General features: G+C 44.4%; 1 protein-coding gene and 1 long non-coding RNA gene across 10 annotated transcripts in view; one reads left to right on the top strand and one right to left on the bottom strand.

Moving 5' to 3' along the window:
• Positions 1–311: 311 nt before the first annotated feature.
• Positions 312–17,520, bottom strand: part of LOC148143224 (uncharacterized) — a 30,481-nt gene continuing 13,272 nt past the window's right edge. For 3 of the 8 annotated variants that reach the window (XR_015751141.1, XR_015751142.1, XR_015751145.1), the window contains 2 exons: positions 9,636–9,834; positions 314–1,328 (listed from right to left, as the gene is read on the bottom strand). The gene's annotated coding sequence lies outside the window, so the exon portion shown is untranslated. Of the gene's footprint in view, positions 1,329–9,635; positions 9,835–11,515; positions 12,150–17,520 lie in introns of those variants that run through there. The other 5 variants (XR_015751144.1, XR_015751146.1, XR_015751148.1 and 2 more) reach the window with 5 other exon arrangements.
• Positions 3,511–16,073, top strand: LOC148143225 (uncharacterized). 2 transcript variants are annotated; one of them, XR_015751149.1, is made up of 3 exons: positions 3,511–3,951; positions 10,471–10,575; positions 15,570–16,073. It is a non-coding gene; the product is annotated as an uncharacterized LOC148143225 (long non-coding RNA). The 2 variants fall into 2 exon arrangements; XR_015751150.1 differs by lacking the exon at positions 3,511–3,951 and adding an exon at positions 3,965–4,094.

Here is a 17,520-nt window from a genome sequence, read left to right as displayed (position 1 = left end):
AAGTTCCACATCCCTGGTTACTATGGGTAATTTAGGACAGCCTATCCACCCTAACCTCTACACCCTAATCTGTAAATTACCTTCTCAAAAATGTAATTTAAATGTAGAGTTTTTCTCTAAGAAAAATGTTCGTCTGACTCCACATTCGGGCACAGACAGAATTCTCAATTATTGTTAGACAAGCTCTGCATTTGAATGACATTCTTGAGAAGGTAACAAAAAAGTAGTTCTGGGATTAACAAACCAAAGAGCAGAAACCTATTCTAAAAGATGAAGGATTTAATCTAAAATTGTTTGAGTCACATTTCCATGACACTGGATTCCATTGGATATAAATTGTCATCGTGCTCTCATTCTCCACAACCACCTGATGAAGGAGCAGCGCTCCGAAAGCTAGTGCTTCCAAACAAACCTGCTGGATTATAACCTGGTGGTGTGTGATTTTTAACTTTATCCATGGGAAACACATGAGTTGTGGGACCGGTAATAGTTCTTATTTTGTGATCTATTCCAAGTGAAATTTCTCCTCTGCGCAGGCACGGGTGAACAGTTTGTATTCTGTGCGAGATCAGGCTAGCAGCTTTTAAATCTTATGTCAAGCAGCAGAAACAAACTGTCGAACAGCAATTGTATTCCGAGAGTGGTACTTCCAGCTCTGGTAATCCTGTTGCATCAACAGAGAGAGGGAGAGGATGTCACATCTAAAGAACAGACTAAAAGTTATTTTGCTTGTTGAGTCGGCTCTGCACTCAGATGAGACTGGATACTGCTTATAATGGATCATAATTAAATGCTACAATGGAACACCTTAAATTCAAGGAATTTTGAAAGGGCAAATGAACAGGAACTTTGAATAGAGATGTTCTTTCATTTCTAACCTTGGTTGACCCGTATGAGGCATTTTTATTGAGAGCTCCATAATCATCTTCCTGCTGGATTTTTTTTCGGGGCAAACAATTTCTGGTTAAAGAAATTCTGTATCCTGGGAAGGCAGGGAAATAAAAATACAAACGGGCTGTTAAAAGCATTTGAATTGTGGGCCGACGAGCTCTCGTGGGAGCAGTGCATTTGCCAAAAACATTTCTGAGGAATTCTGTTAACAGTTGCACTGAAAATAGTTTTCCTCACTGAACTTTAAACAGGTATTGAGAACGTTCCGCATTATAGATTGTATTCTTGAGGACTGGAGGAGGATTGAACTTGCCAACGTGAACCACACTTTGCAGAGAGAGGAAATTTCTCCGGATGAAAGAGGTTGATGGAAGTCCACAATTGTCAGATTATTTCATGAAAATAACAGCTGGTATGGGGATCCCAGAGAGGGGTGTCTGTAATGAGCACACAGAAACAAACCCTTCAGTTCAGGCCAGCCAGATATCCTAAATTAATCTAGTGACCCATTTGCCAGCATTTGGCCCATTTCCCTCTGAATCCTTCCTATTCATGTCCCTATCCAGATGAATTTTTTTCTTCGCAGAGTACTTGGGTGATAGCCAAGATATGCTATTACTCAGCCTTTCCCCACTGTGCTTAACCTTTCCTTCATGCTAATTGTAGCTGGAGACGCCTGAAATCTGAAAAGGATTTCCTGAAAAAAAAAGGTTAATTCAAGATTGGGCTCAGTGATGGATTTTCTAAAGCTTGGCTATTGCAGTTTTCAAGCTGACAGAAAAAACTTTCAGTTGTTGTTGTCCAAGGCAGAGCAGATATTCTTTTAAGGTATAATTGAGGTATCTACATTCTTTACAGTGTTTTTCCATCATTACCAGTGATTGTCCATCATTTGGTATATTGAGCATCATCTTTTTGTGATTCAACAGATATGACTTGAGTGAATTATGTAAGATGCTTTTGTATTTTATTTAACTTTACTTGGTTCTTTGCCGTAAAGATTTACTTTTAATGTCATTGGTATTAAAATATTTCAATGTATAATAATGAAACAGCTCAGTTATTCTGAAATTATTTCAATTCGTTGGTCAATTGCAAAATAGCTGCATAACTGTTGTCAAAATTGATACCCCGGAAGCTATTTTGTTTAGTATATTTCCTTTGTAAAGATCTTATCCAAATTATAAAATGATTGTATTTTCATATGAAATAAAATTTGCAGTGTTTTATTAAATGGTTGAAAGTAACTTTGTACTTAATTGCTCCGTTTGGGATTAAACATTGTGACTTTGATAAAAGTGATCTTTCACAATTTATGGTGAATCTATTAACAAACAAATGTTGCCATTTGCTGTTGAATTACCACAAATTCAATTTGAAATTCTTGAATGAGTTGAATAAGGGGTAAAACGTAAATATTTATTGCACTTTTCAGAAATTCTCTGCACTGCCATTGTATTTGGTTAAACAAGATATGTGTCTCTCTTTATAACTTTGTTTCTTTGATATTTTATTTATCAGTGGTATTGCCCAAATAGCCTTAAAACATTTTTGGCATTTGGCGAAGATGTGAGTTTTCAGTCGGGCAACGTCATTCAATTGTGAAACAATCTGATGATTAAATTAAATACATATACGAACATCAACATGTAGAATTACCAATGAAATGTGAAATGTAAACTGTGGCTGCTCTTAATTTGGTGCAGACTGAATATCAATTGAAATGGTAAGAATAAATAGCAATAATGGCACTGTGCACAAACTGTATGTAGCGTGAGGTCAGAATTTTTCTGATCATTTAATTCCGACACATGCAGTGACGGCAGCACCATGATCTGTTTTGTTTGTTTATGGAATGTGAGCATCACTTGCAGAGCCAGTATTTGACTGCAAGGAACACAGATATGAATATTGGGTGAGGACAAGATGAGGTTGAGTTGCAAGGTCTACTGTAGCGTAACAAATTGTACTGGCTTCCACTGTACCCTGACAAGACAGAGACTTTGGGAGGAGAACAAAATAGGAATTTCTACTTAAATATTGATGCTCCCATTTAGATCTCTCAGAAGGAGATTGTTTGGTCCATCTATTCTGCAATGGCTCTTTTGAATTATTTCCCTGCATCCACATATATCTGGAATCGGTTTATTTTCAAGAATTTTGCAATTACCTTTGCCATTTACTGGTTCCATCACCCCTTCAAGATCATTCCAAATCGTAACAACTTGCTTATTTTCTTAAAAATTAAACCATCTCACGGCCACCCCCACCCCCTTTTGAAAAATGGCTGCACTATTTCCAATATGGTCATGCTTTCTAAATATTACCATGGACTTCTTTTTATGAACAAGTCTCTTCAGATTTCAACGTATCTTTTTAAACATAAAAATGCCCCTTTACATGTAGCTCAGCCCTTTAAATGTGTTATGTTCCTCTCAGCGCAATCTTGCCCCTCGATAATGTATATTTACTCCTTTAGATATGAATATGTCTCTGAAAGGGATATTTCTGCTTAGAAATAGGGCAACGTCTCTTCAAAATGTAGAATCATTTAGATATAACTGCGTCACTTTACATATTAAGATATCCCTTTGAAATATAATCTTCTCCATTTAAATCTGTTTATTTGCAGAAATAGCCCGTTAAAATGTCCACGTCCCTTTAAAATGCAGATTTCCCCCTTTAGATATCGGAATATCTGTTAAAATTGAGCCGTGAGCTTTCCCAATGTAGACAGGGCTCCTGGAAACGTGGCAGTGTCCCCCCTGCAGCTGCAGAGCGAGACAGGAGAGTTTGTTTTTGTGAATGAGCAGTTGTAGCGCGAGGTGCTGTTGCTTGGTGACGGTGAGGCTCCCCCGGCCCCGCCCATCCCCCCGTGCAGACGTCACGCGGGGGCGAAGGCGGTTGGGAGGAGAAGTCGCTCGAGCAGGGAAGCGGCGGCCGTTAGGAAAATGGCGCCGTGCGGCCCGGGGCAGACACCCGTCACTGGGCACCGCCGCCTTCCTGGCGCAGCTGCTGTGTCACGGCCACACCGGCCGGCTGTACAGCAGGCAGGAGCCGGTGAGCATTCTGGAGGCGGATGGGGTTAAGGGCCTGCTTGGGAACTCGTCGGCCGCCTGGGTGGTGGAGTTCTACTGGTCGTGGGGCGGCCCCTGTGTCAACTATGGGGCCACCTGGAAGGTACTGGGCCCGGGAGGTGAAAGGTGAGGCAGGTTGTGGGGGGACGGAGGGGAAGGAATGTGGGGCCTGTCCTGTCATAGTGACATTTTACACTCACTTTCCATCTGCTTTTACTGGCGCTTGTGCTGTTTACCCCTCACTGTGTGTTCAATCCTTGTGCTGTTTACCCTCACTGTTTGTTTAATCCTTGTGCTGTTTGCTCTTTGCTGTTACTTGTGCAATTGCTGAGGTTTGTGTGTAAATACTAGTGAAGGAGATTATGCACCAGCATGTATATGTTCCTCAGTTATTGAAGGGGCAGGACCTGTTGAGAATGGTTAGTAAAGTATGTGGTGTACTAAGCCTTGTCAACATGGATATAGTTAGTTATTTGTGAAAGTATACTCTTTATTATTTAGATTCGGAGATGTACAGCACAGAAACAGACCTTTTTGGACCTCCCCATCCATGCTGACCAGATATCCGAAATTAATCTAGTCCCATTTGCCAGCACGTGGCTCACATCCATCTAATCCTTCCTATTCAGATGCCTTTTAAATGCTGTAATTGCACCAGCCTCCACCACTTTGCCAATTGAGACACAGGCATGGTCCAACTTTTTCAGCGTCTGTCTTCTCCCTGGATTCACTCCCATTCTTTTCAGTTGCTCCAAGTCAACAATTGAACCCCAGAATGAAACGTAAATGGAAAAGGGGGATCATTCCAAACATGCACCAACCCATGCTCTGATTGGAAAAGTTGCCCCTTCAATACCTTTTGTATCTTCCTGCTTTCACCCTAAATCTATGCCCTCTAGTTCTGAATTTTACCCCAACACTGGGGAAAAGACATAAAAACATTGAGCAACCAGACAAATGCAAAAGCTATAAAACATCGAGCCACATGGGGGGGGGGGGAATTATGGCTCTACCCTTTTTGTTCTCTGATTAGCATTTGTACACCTAATATCTGTCAAGAACACCAGCATCGCCACAGAGCATATTGTGTACACTCCTCAGTGTCAAAACACAGGGCGCATGTTTGCCGGCGTCACCAAAACATTGGGCATGTTCCTCGCTGTCGGCAGATAAAGGGCGAGACCTACTTTTGATGGACAAATAAGGAGCACTGGAGGACCGGAAGGAGACTTGTCCTCCTGACGTTCAGATCTCCCCTATCGGTGAATGCGGAAGGTGGACCATGAGCTTCTGAAGCTCCTGCTCTTCTCTCTGAATGAAGAGCTTCACCCCAGACTGCAACTTCCTTCCTCTGTCCAATATCTGTGAGTATGGCACTCTCTTCTCACCCCCTTTTCCATTTATTGACTTGGAGCAACTGAAAGGAATGGGAGTGAATCGAGGGAGAAGACAGACTCTGGAAAGGTTGGTCCAGGCCTGTGTCTCAATTGGCAAAATAGACAGACAGGAGATTGGAAGAACGCAGCAAGCCAGGCAGTAACAGGAGGTGGAGAAGTCGACATTTTGGGTGTAACCCTTGTTAAGGACTGGGGGTGGATACAGGGAGAACTGCAGAACAAGGGTGTGCTGGGGGCAGGGTGATGAAGTGGGGATAGGTGGAGACAGGTAGAGTGTACGACCTGGTTGGTGAATGGGAGGAAGGAATCTAGTTGGTGGCAGGCTGGGAAGGGAGTTGTGGGATGAGTAGGCAGGTTATTTGAAATTGGAAAATTCAATGTTGAATCCTCCGGGCTGTGGACTGCTCAGGCAGAAGATGAGGTGTTCCTCCAATTTGCGGTTTGGTTCGTTGTGGCAATGGAGGAAGCTAAAGATGGTCATGTCAGAAAGGGAATGAGAAGGCAAATTAAAATGGGTGGTGACTGGGAGGTCCGGTCGGCCTTTGCAGACGTGGCTGTGATGCAAGTTTAAACCCAGTCTCCCCGATGGAGGGAAGACCACAGTTGGCAAACACATGGCAAATACAGTACCCCAATGTAAAGTTACAGCCTTTGCTGTGAAAATAAACAGAAAGGTGTATTGTTTAAATGGTGATATATTGGGATATGGAGAAAGTGAGGACTGGAGATTAGAGTCAAAAAGTGTGGTGCTGGAAAAGCACAGCAGGTCAAGCAGCATCCGAGCAGTAGGACAGTCGAAGTTTTGGGCACAAGCCCTTCATCAGGAATGACGCGTGGATGTTCAGAGGGGCATCAGTGTCCTTCTGTGCCAGTTGTCAGACAGGTGCAGCAGGCAATGAGCAAGGCGAGTGGCGTGTTAGCAAGAGGAATTGAGTTCAGAAGTGGGAATGTCTTCCTACAGTCAGGGGGTCATTGAATATATTCAAGGCTGAGTTCATCTGATTTTTATGTGGATGTTTATGGGGATGGCAAGAAAATGGTTTTAAGACAAGTATAGAACAGTTTGAGTCAGACAGCACAGAAACAGACCCTTCAGTCCAACTAGTCCATGTTGACTGTTCTCAAACTAAACCAGTCCCACCTGCCTGTGTTTTGGCCCATATCCCTCTGAACATTTCCTAATCATGTACTTATCCAAATGTCTTTTAAACATTGTAACTGTACCTGCATCCACCACTTCCTCTAGACATTCAGTCCACACAAAATTGTGCCCTTCAAGTCTTTTTAAAATCTCTTTCTCCTCTCACCTTCAAAATTTGCTCCCTTGAAATCCCTACCCCGGGGAAGGACATCCATCGTTCATCTCCTCAGTCCCCTCATGATTTTATAAACCTCGATAAGGTCACCTCTCCACCTCCTATGCTCCGGTGAAAAAGTCCCAGCCTATCCACCTAGATGTAGATAGATCCATATCCTGTCATGATCTGTTCAATGCTGCTACCAATTCTCACGGAGTGTCCACGACAGCAAGAGTCCACAAGACAAAGGAAGAAATTAGGCCACCAGGTCTGCTCATTCCATTCAATTATGGTTGATCAGTTTCTCAATCCCTTTCTTCCACTTTTAGCAAAGTGAAAATGGAGAGAGTGAATGTGGGGTGGAGATTTTCAGCTTAGAGGGAATGAGAGAGGAAAGAGAGTTCACTATAAATTAGAATTTATGGGATCGGTAGGTGAGCCGAAGAGTTGCAGTTGGAGTTTAATTTGGAGAAATCGGAGGTTTACATTTTGGTCAAGCAATCCAGGAAGGACTGACATTTAAGGGGAGTGTTGCAGAATAAAGAAACCTTGGAGTGCAGGTTCATAGTTCCTTGAAAGTGGAGTCTCACGTGGAGAGAATAATGAATTTAGTTTGCTTCATTGTTCAGGGCATTGAGTATAGGAGTTGGAAGGTCATGTTATACATCCTTCCCTCTTGAACGTGTGGTATCTAACTGCTTAATTGTTTCTAGTGAATACAGCCCACATCTCCTGCTGCTGCCATAATATGGTTTGTTTGGAAGCACTAACTTTCAGAGTGCTGCTCCTTCAGGTGGTTGTGGAGACGAAGGTCATGATCACAGAATTTATAGCCAACGGAGTCCAGTTCATGGAGATGTGATACATTAAACAATTTAGATTAAATCTTCCATCTTTTAGAATGGGGCTCTGTTCTCTGGTATGTTAATCCCAGAACTTGTTTTCAGTAACTTTCTCAAGAACGTAATTTAAATGCAGAGCTTTTCTTTCAAAAATGTCAGGCTGACGCGACATTGGGACCCAGACAGAATTCACACCTATTGGTGGGTCGGCTGGGACTTTTTTCACTGGAGCACAGGAGGTTGAAAGGTGAAGGTATCGGGTGCCTCATTAGCAAGTTTGCACATGGTACTCAGATTGATGGAATATCAGATAGTGAAGGGGACTGTCAGATGATACAGTAGAATATAGATTGGAGAGTTGGGAAGAGAAATGGCAGATGGAGTTCAATCCAGACACACGTGAGGTGATGCATTTTGGAAGATGCAATTCAAGAGCGAGCTATACAGTAAATGGAAAGGTCTTGGGGGAAATTGATGTACAGAGAGGTCTGGGTGTTCAGGTCTATTGTTCTCTGAAGGTGACAACGCATGTCAGTAGAGTGGTCAAGGCAGCATACAACACGCGTTCCATCATCGGACGGATTGAGTAAAAGAGTTGGCAGGTCATGTTAAAGTTATAAGATTTTGGTTCGGCCACATTTGGAATACTGCGTACAATTCCAGTCGCCAGATTTCCAAAAGGATGTGGATGCTTTGGAGAGGGTGCAGAGGAGGTTCACCAGGATGTTGCCTGTTATGGACAGTGCTAGCTATGAGGAGAGGTTGAGGGGGGGGGACTTGATTGAGGCCTATAAAACCATGAGAGGTGTAGACAGGGGTAGATAGGAAGAATACTTTTTCCCAGAGGGGGAGACTTAATTACTAGGGGTCACGAGTTCAAAGTAAGAGGGGAAAGGTTTGAGGGAGATAAACATGGAAAGTTCTTTACGTAGAGGGTGGTGGGTGCCTCAAATGCATCGCCAGTGGAGGTGGTAGGGGTGGGATCGATTTCATCATTTAAGATGTATCTAGACAGATATATGAATGGGCAGGGAGCAAAGGGATACAGATCCTTAGAAATTAGGCAGCAGGTTTAAATCGAGGATCTTGATCAGCATAGCCTTGGAGGGCTAAAAGGCCTGTTCCTGTGCTGTAAGGTTCTTTGTTCTCTTTATAGAGGTTGACAAAACCATGAGGGGCATAGATAAGATGAACGGCCTGTGTCGTTTCAAGATTAGAGAGCAAATTAAGGGGAGAGGAGAAAGATTTTAAAAACACATGAGGAGCACCTTTTTATTAACAGCGAGTGGTTTGTGTGGAATGAATGTCCAGAGGAAATGGTGGATGCAGGTTGAGTAACAACGTTTAAAGGACATTTGGATAAGTGCATGAACAGGAAAGGTTCAGAGGAATATGGGCCAGACACAGGCAGGTGGGACTAGTTTAATTTGTGAATATAGTCAGCATGGACTAGTTGGGCTGAAGGGTCTGTTTCTGTGCTGTCTGACTCTATAACTGTTCTATACTGGTCTTAATCATTTTACTTGCCTTCCCCCATTAACATCCACTTCATTGTTGTTCTAAAATCAGATGAACTCAGCCTTGAATATATTCAATGACCCCCTAACTTCCGGAAGACTTCTGAACTCAATTACTCTCGCTAATATACCACTTGCTTTGCTGATTGCTTGCTGCACCCATTTGACAACTGGCAGTGAATTGTGTGGAAGGACACTGAGGCCCCTTTGTATATCCACACAGCATTCCTGATGAAGGGCTCATGTCTGAAATGTCGATTTTCCTGCTCCTCTGATGCTGTCTGACCTGCTGTGCTTTTCCAGTGCCACACTTTTCGACTCTGATCTCCAGCATCTGCTGTCCTCACTTTCGCCACATCCCAATATATCACCATTTAAACAACGCACCTCCTTTCAGCAGTTATTTTTTCATAAGAGGCTATAACTTCACACTGTGGGACTGCATTTGCCGTGCGTTTGCCAATTGAGACTCAGACCTGGACCAACGTTTCCTGACTCTGTTCCCTCCCTGGAATCACACGCTTTCTTTTCAGTTGCTGCAAGTCAACAATTGAACTCCAGAATGAAAAAATGAAATGGAAAAGAGGTTAAGAAAAGAGAGTGCCGTACTCACAGATGGTGGATAGAGGAAGGAAGTTGTAGTCCGAGATGAAGCTCGATCTTCATTCGGAGAGAGAGGAGCAGCTTCAGAAGCTCATGGTCTACCTTCCGTTTTCAGACAATTGTGGAGCTCTGATTGGCAGGAGGACCAGGCTCCTTGCGGTCCTCCCTGGCTTCCCATTAGTCCATTTGAAGAAGGATTTGCGCCGTTTCTGCAGACAGTGAAGACAGTGGTTAACGAATATAAATGAGAGGAATAACCTAAGAGGGTTTGCCAAATATAAGGGTCAGGAGGAAGGGTCCCAGATAGTTGCTCTAACCGGTCCCGTAGCGGTGGAGGAGGTCGAACATGCCATTAAGGCGATGGACGTGAAAACCGCTGCGGGGCCGGATGGAGTGACGATGGGAGATATAATTAAAGTTTTCAATAAGGATAATTCGCTGCTGCCCAGGATATATTCTATTTGGATTATAAAGGGCAAGATTCCTGACCAACTTAAGGTCAGTAGGACAGTGCTTATTCCGAAAGTTTTGCTGAACCGGCGAACATGCGCAGTATGATCTATGGAGATACTGTTCCTGACGGATTTAAAGTGTCCAAATGTCACATTTTCTCCACCCTCCTCCCCACCTTCGCTCGACATAACTGCGCGCACCCCTTGCTATTTTTGATGTTCATCTTACCTACACCCCTCATGATTTTATAAATTCAATGAGGTCACCCCTCAACCTCCTGTGCTCCAGTGAAAAGAGTCTCAGCCTCTCTTTCTAACTCAAACCCTCCAGTCTTGGTAACATCCTGGTAAGTCTTTACCGAACCCCCTCTAATAGTATTCTTCCTATTACAGGGCCACCAGAAGCGTTCTCAGTACTCTGCAAGTGGCCTCACCAACATCTTGTACAACATCTAAATGATGTCCCAGCTCCTTTATTCAATGGTGTGAACAATTAAGGTAAGTGTGCTGAATGCCTTCTGAACCACCCTTCCAACCAGTGATGCAACTTTCAATGAAGCATGTACCTGAACCCCCCCCCCAAATCCCTCTGTACAAGCCCTGCCCTTCCTTAATTCCTTGCAAAATGCAACCCCTCACTTTTATCTATACCTCTCTCATACACATGCTGTCTCTCAGACGTACACCCCGCTCCCCCCCAACACACACACACTCTCACAGGCTTATACTCCATCACACTCACTTTACCAAGCATGTGCACACATACTCTCTTACATGCACTCTCACACACGCACACGTACCTATAACGATGGGGTGAATTTGCATTTGCAGAATTATATGTGCAATTTTGCGCAAAAGATGCACAATATGCAGTTGGTCAATCCATGTAATATTTTATAAATTCCTACTTTGGAAATAGAACAAGTCCGATTTAAGATTGGGATACTGACACACCTTTCATGCATTTTCTGGGCTGAGATGTCACCTGTTTTAAAAGAACCTTAAGTGATCTTGAGAATATGACTTAATAGTAGCTCTGGGATGTTCACATTAATGAACTACAACCTACAACCCATTCTAAAAGATGAAAGACTTAACAGCAATCTACATTTGTTCAATACATCATGTCAGTTGCATGATACTCGATCTTTTGCTATAAACTCTGTCTTATGATCCTGCACCACAGCTACCCGATGAAGGAAAGCTAGTGCTTCCAAATAAACCTGTTGGACTATAACCCGGTTTCGTGATTTTTAAACTTTGTCCAACCTAGTCCAATACCCGCACCTCCACCTTGTTTCTAGTGAACACAGCCCATACCTCCCAGTGCTGCCAGTAATCTGCCGAGGAAACGATGCAGTACCTGCACTCCTGAAAAATGTACAATTTCTAATGATCTTAACTACTAATTCACTGCTCCATCTGATACACGACATTGGAAACTCAGTGCAGGAGGCTGAAAGAATGAGCAGCTTTAAAACAAAAACAGCTTGGAGCTCATAGCTTTCAATGAGAGCCTGAGCCTGGCAGTACGTTAAGGTAACCTTTATTGTGACCCAACATTGTTACAGCTTCAGATTCCCCCAGCAAAAAGGCAGAGAAAGAGTAGCTGATTTTTTTTTTAACAGCTCCGGGTCAAAGTGCATATATACCCGCCACCTCACTTTCTTTACTATTGGTCAGCACCGAGTTGTCCCTTTGTAATTGGATCCTTGGTACTTGTTGTGGTTCTGTTCGCCGAGCTGGGAATTTGTGTTGCAGATGTTTCGTCCCCTGTCTAGGTGACATCCTTAGTGCTTGGGAGCCTCCTGTGAAGCGCTTCTGTGATGTTTCCTCCGGCATTTATAGTGATCCTTGGTACAGCCGCAACCCGTAGGAAATATTGCCTCACTCGGCAATTTCAACCCATACATGTCTCCAAGTAAGTTTCTCTTTGCGCATTTGCTGTTGGGGGGGCAGTGTAGAGTCAAAAACACTGCTGTGCGTCTGGAGACATGTGTAGGCCAGACCGGGTAAAGGATGCAGTTGGGATGACTGAGTGAATCCTTTTCCTCCAATGACAGTTTCCTTCCCTAAAAAGGAAGTGAGTGAATCAGATGGAGGTTTTCTCCTCCCACCACACCTCCCCCCACCCCCTGAAAAATGGTTTCACCGTTAAATTCCGAACTCCAGATTTCTGACCAGATTCCAAATCCGCCATCTGTTAACGGGATTCAAACCAGTGAGTCCCCAGAACTGGGTTGATAGTCCAGTTGATTATTGCACTGAGCCGTTGCTCCTTCAATCCCCCTGCGATGGCACGTGAACTCGCTGGCGCCTCTGCAGGGGGGAGGAGTGGGTGAAGCTACTCCCGCACTCGGGGCAGCTGAAGGGCCTCTTCCCTGTGTGGACCCGCTGGCCTGTCAGCAGGGCGAAGGCCTGCATACAGCCCTTCCCACACTCAGGGCAGCTAAAGGGCCTCACCCCCGTGTGGACTCACCCGTGGGTCAGCAGGTGAGATGAATTTTTAGATTAGATTTTAGATTAGATTACAGTGTGGAAACAGGCCCTTCGGCCCAACAAGTCCACACCGACCCGCCGAAGCGAAACCCACCCATACATTTACCCCTTACCTAACACTACAGGCAATTTAGTATGGCCAATTCACCTGACCCTGCACATCTTTGGATGGTGGGAGGAAACCGGAGCACCCGGAGGAAACCCACGCAGACACGGGGAGAACGTGCAAACTCCACAATGTCAGTCGCCTGAGGCGGGAATTGAACCCGGGTCTCTGGCGCTGTGAGGCAGCAGTGCTAACCACTGTGCCACCGTGCCGCCCACTAATTGCTGAAGCCCTTACTGCACTCGGGGCAGTATAATGACCTCTCCCTGGTGTGACAGTGCCGAATAGTCTCCAGGACAGACTGGGCACAGAAGCCTTTCCTGCAGTCGCCACACTTCCACGGTTTCTCCATGGCCGAATCTTCAGTCGCACACACACACGTGTACAGCCCCTCCCTACCGTGAATTCCTCTTTCCAGTCTGTGTAACTGTTTTCGGCTCCACATACACTGTGCTGCAACAGTAGGGAGGCGGCAAGAGGGGGCAGGGCCAGGCCAACAGCAGGCTCCCACACTACACCGGAGTTGCCTTGCACAGTTTGCAAAACTCCCTTCCCCATCAGAGAATCCCACAGGGTAGAAGACTCCACACCAACCCTCCGAAGGGTAACCCACCCAAACCCATTCCCCGACCCCTACTGCTCAACATTTACCCCCTGATTAATGCACCTAACCTGCACATCCCTGAGCACTCTGCGTAATTTCGTACTGTCAATCTACCTGAACCTGAACAAAGTTAAAAATTACACAACACCAGCAGTTTGTTTGGAAACACTAGCATTCGGAGCACTGCTTCTTCATCAGGTGGTTGTGGAGAATAAGATCATAAGGCACAGAATGTATGAAAAACATTAGTGTCCTGCCACTGAAATGATATATTGAACAATCCTGGATTGTTAAGTCTTTCATATTTTAGAATAGATTGCAGTAATCATTAATCTGTAAATTCCAGAACTTCCTGTCAAGCATCTTCATGATAGCCTAAGGTTTTCATAACAAAAGGTGACATCTCAGCTCAGACAATGCATTAAAGGTGAGGTCAGAGTCTGTCTGTCGTCCAGTTTCAGTCAGACTGGTTATAGAGTCAGCACGGAAACAGACTCTTCGGTCCAACTCTTATATGCCAACTAGATATCCCAACTGAGCTGAAAATGTGTTGCTGGAAAAGCGCAGCAGGTCAGGCAGCATCCAGGGAACAGGAGAATCGACGTTTCGGGCATAAGCCCTTCTTGGATTTCTGAAGAAGGGCTTATGCCCGAAACGTCGATTCTCCTGTTCCCTGGATGCTGCCTGACCTGCTGCGCTTTTCTAGCAACACATTTTCAGCTCTGATCTCCAGCATCTGCAGTCCTCACTTTCTCCTCCAACTAGATATCCCAACCCAATCTAGTCCCACCTGCTAGCACCTGGCCCATATCCCTCCAGTTGCCTCTTAAATGTTGCAATTGTACCACCTCCACCACTTCCTCTGGCAGCTCATTCCATACACGTTCCACCCTCTGAGTGAAAACGTTGCCCCTTAGGTCTCTTTCATATCTTTCCCCTCTCACCGCAACCCTATGCCCTCTAGTTCTGAACACCCCCACCCCAGGGAAAATACTTTTTCTATCTATCCTATCCATGCCCCTCATGATTTTATAAACCTCTATAAGGTCAACCCCCAGCCTCTGATGCTCCAGAGAAAACAGCCCCACATGTTCAGTTTCTCCCTATAGCTCAAATCCTCCAATCCTGGCAATATCCTTGTAAATCTTTTCTGAACCCTTTCAAGTTTCACAACATCTTTCCGTTAGGAAGGAGACCAGAACTGCATGCAATATTCCAAATGTGGCCTAACCAATGTCCTGTACAGCTGCAACATGACCTCCCAACTCCTGTACTCCATACTCTGACCAATAAAGGAAAGCATGCCAAACGCCATCTTCACTATCCTGTTGACCTGCAACTCCACTTTCATGGAGCTATAAACCTGCACTCCAAGGTCTCTTTGTTCAGGAATACTCCCTAGACCTGAAATCCAAGCTGACGCCAGACTACCCTGTGATCAGTGCTTTGATTAGCAGTGCCAACCCTCTGCCTTTACCGAGCTTGCCATATGACTATTCCCTCTAGATTCAGGATCCAATCCTTGTCATCCTGAAGCCATGCCTCTGTAAGGAGTCTCAGATCATAATTATTCTCTTCGATGTGTACAGTCAATTTTGTTACAATGCAATGCACATCAGACATGCCGTTTCCAGTTTCAATTTTTGTGATCTTCAGAATCCAGTTTTGATCGCTGGTACATTTACTCTCCTTGTCCCTTTCTATTGTTCTCTGATCATTTTCCACATCACTACATTGCTCACTGGCCTTGATTTGGATTGGCCATGCTAAATTGCCCACAGTGCCCAGGGATGTACAGGTTAGATGGGTTAACCATGGGAAATGCAGGGTTATAGTTTCATAGTAATAGAAGCAGGAGTAGGCCATTTGGCCTGTCCAGCCTGTTCCACCATTCATTAAGATCATGGCAGATATATCCATCGATTCAGCTCCTCCTCCCTGCATTGTCCTAATTACCCTAATTCCCTGACCATGAAAACCCATCCACCTGTGTCTTGAATGTACTTAATAAAGCTGCCTCTCTTCGTTGGGCAGAGAATTCCATAGATTGACTGCTGTGTGGGAAAAGCAGTTCCTCCTCATCTGTCCTAAATCTACCCTCCCCCACCCCCTCAACTTGAGGCCTGGTCTCATCCACCAGCAGAAATGACTGGATAGGGCACAGCTTCATTCCCACAGTGCAATGAATTCCCACTTTCTACCAAAATCCCAGATGTACTCCCTCACTCAGTTGCTGTCTCACAAACGAAAGACTTCATTGTAACTTCTTTTAATCCCATTAAGGGCACAACATCTTGGAAAGCTACTCTGAAAGTCCAACCACACTTCTGCATTCACCGAAGACAATTACAACATGGAAACAGACCCTTCAGCCCAACTCATCTGTGCCTAACAAGATATCCTAAATTAGTCTTGTTTCATTTGTCTACATGTGGCGCATATCCCTCTAAGCTCTTCCTATTCATGTACCCCTCCAGATGCCTTTTAAATGTTGTGGAAGGCAAGAAAATAGTTTGAAGACCACGACAGAACAATTACAATCAGACAGCACTTCAGCGCAACTATTCCATGCTGACTATGTTCTCAAACTAAACTAGTGCCACTTGCCAGTTTTTGGCCCATATCCATCCGCACCGTGTCTGTTCATGTACTTATGGAAATGTCTGTTGCATCTGTGCGTGCATCCACCACGTCCTCTTTACATTCACTCCATACATGAACCACTGTTTATAAACAAACCTTTTCTGATTCTGTCCACTCTGTGAATTCATTCCCTTTCCTTTTTTTGCTGCAAGTCATAAATTGAAGCCCAGAATGAAAAAAATGGAAAAGGAGTTGAGAGGAGAGTGCCGTACTCTCAGATGGTTGACAGAATAAGGAGGTTGCAGTCTGGAGCAAACTCAATCTTCATGGAGAGAGAGAGAGAGAGAGAGAGCGAGCAGCAGGAGCAGCTTCCAACGTCTGCATTCAGACAATAGGAAGGCTCTGATTGGCAGGAGGACCAGTCACCTTCTGGTCCTCCAGGGCTCCTGACTGGCTCTTTCACCCAATAAAGAAGCTCGTGCTTCCGAATAAACCAGTTGGATGATAACCTGATGTCGTGTGATTTTTAACTTTATGTACCTGAACTCTTCCCCACCCCACCCCACCCTACCCCACCCAGTGTCTCTGTTCTCCAACACGACGCAGGAGCCTATCATTAACTGCACAAGTCCTGCTCTTCCTTGTTTTAGCAAAATAAAACCCCTTGCCTTCATCTGTTGCTCTCTCAGACACGCACACACACTGTCTCACAGGCTTGTACTTCATCAAGCACACACTTCATTAGCATGCATAAGTCTATGGAGTGAATTTGCATTTGCAGTTGCAGATATATTCAATTTTGCTCAAAAAGCACACAAACTGCAGGTAGTCAATCCATATAATATTTTATAAATTCCCAGTTTGGTTAATAGAACCAGTCTGATTCAAGATTGGGATACAGACTCGAACCTCACACCTTTTGTGCAGTATCTGAGCTGAGATATCACCTATTTTTATAAAACCTTAACCCATCTCGAGAAAGTAAATTAAAAGTAGTTCTGGAGTTTATATATTAATGAACTGAAACCTGCAACTATGGAAAATAAAGAACAATGAAAGCATGGGAAAGATTAAAGCATGAAGACCACTGGCACTCTGTGGAAGGCAAGATAGGATAAGCATAGTGGAATTTTCTTACACCAATTAGCAGAGTAAGGTTAAGACTGAAAGGTCACTATGGAGAGATGAGATAACACAAGTAATAAAGCAAGATTAGATTACTTACAGTGTGGAAACAGGCCCTTCGGCCCAGCAAGTCCACACCGACCCGCCGAAGCGTAACCCACCCAGACCCATTCTCTTACATTTACCCCTTCACCTAACACTACGGGCAATTTAGCATGGCCAATTCACCTAACCTGCACATTTTTTGGATTGTGGGAGGAAACCGGAGCACCCGGAGGAAACCCACGCAGACACGGGGAGAATGTGCAAACTCCACACAGAGAGTCGCCTGAGGCGGGAATTGAACCCGGGTCTCTGGCGCTGTGAAGCAGCAGTGCTAACCACTGTGCTACCGTGCTGCCCACTAAGTTTCTCTGTTAAGTTTCTCTGCAAGTGCAAGTTTCTCTGTTAAGTGTTATTATGACAGGATTGGGACAATAAGTATTTGGGACATGACATTAAGATATCTAATTAATAGTTAATAGAG

The sequence above is a fragment of the Chiloscyllium plagiosum genome, unplaced genomic scaffold (assembly GCF_037043375.1).
Source record: "Chiloscyllium plagiosum isolate Xiang-an unplaced genomic scaffold, Cpla_swu_hap1 HiC_scaffold_27, whole genome shotgun sequence".
Classification (NCBI taxonomy): Eukaryota; Metazoa; Chordata; class Chondrichthyes; order Orectolobiformes; family Hemiscylliidae; genus Chiloscyllium; species Chiloscyllium plagiosum.
This window is presented reverse-complemented; position numbering and strand designations above follow the sequence as displayed.